A 4,857-nucleotide genomic window follows, 5' to 3' on the forward strand; every position below is an offset into this window, starting at 1 on the left:
ATATATATATATATATATATATATATATATATATATATATATATATATATATAGCAATATCACACAGGCAAGTGTGTGATATGGTATATCCCCAGATACCTGGGAGCCTCTTGCAGAAAATCGCAGCGCATGGAGAACTACAGTAAGTGATGGAATCCAAAGGGGAGAAGTGAAGAGACTCCAGAAGTTGAAGGACAAAAGAAGTCACAGGAAGGAGGGGAAACCAAGCCATGACTCCAACCTGCCATCCAGCTTTGTCTGCCTAAATTGCGGCAGAGACTGCCATGCAAGGATAGGACTACTGAGCCACTCCAGATTTTGCCAACAACAAAATTGACTGAAAAAGATAAAGAAGGCGCAGCCATTGTCTTTCGAGACAGAAGGGGCCATGATGATGAATGGTCCAATGAACAAGTACATTTTTAAAAATGAGGAAAAACTGAGTACGTTCATAAAAATGCAAATACTTTCTTACGTGATGATCAAAATCTGCCGTTGCTAGTTCAAATCAAATGACGCTCCAAAGCCTCCGTTAGTAAATAAAAAATGTCACTTCAGAAATTGTATCATGGCTTGTGCTGTTTCGAACAAGTTATTGGATAAACAAGGATGTGTGTGTGTGTCTGAGAGAGAGAGAGACGGAGCGTGTGCGATCACCTGTTGACACACCCAAGCAGAGATTCTGTCAGCTTTCTGAAGGTCAGCTTTCTCAGTGGAAAAACAGCATCCAATTGGAGGTATTTCTCCCTATTTTGCCGTAGCCGGTGCGCAAGCGTCGATCACTATAGAAACTGCAATGTCCTCTGCCATTTTAAACAGCACCCATTGTGTAATTAATCAGTCTCTAATTGTATCTCTCAGCTGTGATGAGCCATATTGCTGATGTTGTTAGTTTAAAGCTGTTTGTAGCTAGTTCCTAGCTTTAGTAGTGTAGTGTAGTAAGTGTAGTAAGTGATCACGAAGAGCTATTGTATATAAATGGCTGATACAGATTCACTTCAACTAACTGGCTCATATTACACACAAAAATCTCATATTACACACAAAAATCAAAAATATCTTAACAGATATGCACTGCTCTTACACTTTAATTTAGAACGGCATGAACGCAGGCGGTGTGATACACACAGTGAAGCTTCGGAGTGCTGATAGTGTGAGACCATCTCGTCCAATCAGATTCAAGGACCGAAACTAACTGTTGTGTGTGTATATATATATATATATATATATATATATATATATATATATATATATATATATATATATATATATATACTGTAAATATTATTTTGTGCTACACTATTTCTAAGGGATAGATTGACGAATACTAAAGAGATGTGGGCACAACTTAAAAAAAGTGGATGAGGTACAGGGGGTGAAATGAGCTCCCGAGGTATGTGTTTATTGGTTAATAAACAAGCAACATGGTTAGATTTAATAATGAATGGTCTGTTAAGACATTATTACTACTGACCTGCCAATATAATCAAGATAACACTTTAAAATTGCTTTACAATTTAAATACCTCCTAGACGCTAAATAAAATACATAAAATTAAATAGTAAATAAAGTCTCATTAACTTGCTTTTATGAGGTTTAGGTGTCTATGGATGATTGTTCAAATGCTTCTTTAATTGCTTAGTTTCTTTCGATTGTATGTCTCATTTGTAATTGAATTATTACAAACGATAGGTTGAGTAGAAGTGTTATTTAATGCCATTATTTTAATCAGTAACATATGACATTATTAAACATTTAATGCATAGTTTATTGGAGAGGTAATGGTTTATAAAAATATATTCTAGTGGACTACAAGCCTTTGTCATCCATTATAATGTTGAAAATGGATGTGTGACATTTTTAGTTAACCCTTAAAGATTATTTTCATTGGTGTAACCTAATGTAGTCAGGTTTATTTAGTCATATAAAAAAAGTATTTTTGACTTGAATAAAACAGTTCATTTAAATGTTATCACATGAAGTACTGCTGTAATAATAATTGCCGGCATTTAAATACAATAAGTATTTACTATGCTTATTCAGGATTAAAGTTTGGTGGCATTGCAATATTGCAAGCGAAAAAACGTCGAAATTAGGCAAGTCACATACTGTAAGCAAAATACAAGGAAATGAAAGCTAGCATACATGGATCAAAAAGACAATCTTGAGATCCTTCATTAAAGGTGTTGGAGTGAATTTTTCTTTATGTTGGTCTTTGAATGTATCTGAATTAAATATGCATCTTTCATAAAGATACTCATAGAATGCTGCATGGTACATTCTCTTAAATAAACAGCATGCATTTATTCATTTGCTGAGGCGGTGTGACACAAGTCCATGCATTTGAATTGTAATGTTTAGGTAACATACTTTTATACATGCAGGAGCCTATTCTACCCATGATTAGCAGAGTAAAGAGAGATAATAACAGCCTGGCCCTAGAGAACTAAATGTAAGTCTAAGCTCCAATGTGCAATTTCATAAGTGGCTCATATGACATTCATTATAGCACAGTTGTAAGGAACTTTTATTAAAATCAATCCTGTCCACAGCACACACATCATTTGGACCACTTCCCCAAGCATAGGTGTTTCTCAATCAATGAAGTGATGGATAGTAGCTAGTGTACTTAGAGAAAATAAACAGCTGGTTTAATGTGCATGCACACAAGTGAGAGGCAGAGTTCTGAATGACTGAATGATGTTGCAGTGTGTCACTGTCATAGTGCATTGACTAGAGTGATTGCCAAATCTGACGTGCACCTGCTTGTACCAATAACAGCCTAGGAAATGAAATGCTCCACAGAGGTAATAAGGAGAATAAATCCCAGGGCACATTGCTACTGGGTGGGAGGAGGAAACTGATATTTCATATTACTGTAGGCAGAAGAGAAATTACTTATGCAGATTTGTGTTATTGAGTCAGTTGTTTGTGCATTATTTAACACTCTGTGATGTAGGCCAGTGGTTTTTAACTGGTTTTACTTCAGGATATCAAGTGACAACCCAACACACAACCAAAATGGTTTATTGTAAAAAATTAAATAAAATAAAAATAATTGTCCTTAAAATCAAAGCTTGAATTATTTTAATATTATTATGAACTGCATAGACCCAAAATATGTTAAATTAATTAGCATTACACAAATAGGAAATTTTATAAATGCATAAACAAGCAAAAGTATGGTTTACCAGCCTAACACATAGATGAATGAATAATCAGTAAGGGCTTGCAAGTGCTGACATTACATTGTACAGTATTACGTCATCTTTACAAAATACACAGGCCTAGCAGGCCAGCATCCATGAGAAAACAGAGCAGGTTGCTGCATGGTTAAAGGAATAGTTCACCCTCATGCCTCATGTCATCCCAGAAGTGTATAACTTTCTTTCTTCTGCAGAACACAAACAAAGATTTTTAGAGCAATCTCAGCTCTATAGGTCCATACAATGCAAGTGAATGGTGGCCAAAACTTTGAAGCTCCAAAAAGCACAAAAAGGCAGAATAAATGTAATTTGTTAAGACTCCAGCGGTTTAATCAACATTTTCTGAAGCGAATTAATCGATTTTGGGTCAGAACAGCCCAAAATGTTTTTTTTTTTTTTTACTGTACACCATGCCATTGCAGTCTCTAGACATGGTCATGATTTCAAGCTTGATCACACTTCCTAGCGCGAGATGGCGCAAGGAAGTGTAATCAAGCTTGAAATCATGATCGCCAAGGAGACTGCAGATGTCATGATTTATAGTGAAAACTTAACTACAATTATTCTGATCTTACCCAAAACTAATTGGATTTTGAAGACATAGATGTTACCACTGGAGTCATATAGATCACTTTTATGCTGCATTTATGTGCTTTTTGGAGCTTCAAAGTTTTGGTCAACATTTTTCTAAGAATCTTTGTTTGTGTTCTGCAGAAAAAAGAAAGTCATAAACATCTGGGATGGCAAGAGGGTAAGTGAATCATGAGAGAATTTTCATTTCTGGGTGAACTATCACTTTAATATTCCCAGAGATTTAATGCCTTTGACTACATTCAGAAATGGTTTGGGGAGCATCAAGTTTTTTTTTATAGCAGTACAGTATCCTGCCTTGAAATGATGCAGCCAAAAAGGAGCCTTCTCACTCCATTTGCAGGCATCATCTCACAAAACCACAGATATCTGTCGTCTGTAACTCCTATCAGTTCAGTGTCATGACTGATGACATTTGACACTGATGAAGACAAAAGGTCTTGGGCATTCTTTGTAAAACCAGGACATACTAAATCAGCTCAGTCATATATGAGTCTGGGTTAGTGTGGGTGTTGAGTGCTGAATTATAAATACTACAGTGGCTGCCATCAATTTTATGATCGCTGTATGGAACTATAAAAACACCAATAACTTCAGCAATTGCCAGTGTTAGTAGCTGTTTTAAAAAATGCTGTAAAGTAGGGTTGGTCTCTATAATATTTAGAGTATTACACATTTGGCTGTAATCATAGATCCCTGTCAGAGGTGATGATAACTGTAAATCCAGAACTGCTTGCTGGATCCTCGTATTCAATTCAATCTCCTAATCTAAAAAACAAATGCTGCTTGTGTCATCAGCCACACACTCAAGATCAGTAACACCAAGATGTATACATACTGAAGTTTATAGTTAGATACAGTGCCATGTACAGTAGGCTATTCTAATCCATTTTTACTCCTAAAATAGATAATAACTTCTGCTAAAATAAATCGTCCACGGTAGCAAGAATATGTTGTGCAGTTCACTCAGAACATAATTCATTGACTGAACTTCAGTTATGGATATTGATTCAATATATTGGAAATAGGTGTTCTTTATTTTTAATTATACTGTGAACTC

Source organism: Xyrauchen texanus, chromosome 32, assembly GCF_025860055.1.
Source record: "Xyrauchen texanus isolate HMW12.3.18 chromosome 32, RBS_HiC_50CHRs, whole genome shotgun sequence".
Lineage (NCBI taxonomy): Eukaryota > Metazoa > Chordata > Actinopteri > Cypriniformes > Catostomidae > Xyrauchen > Xyrauchen texanus.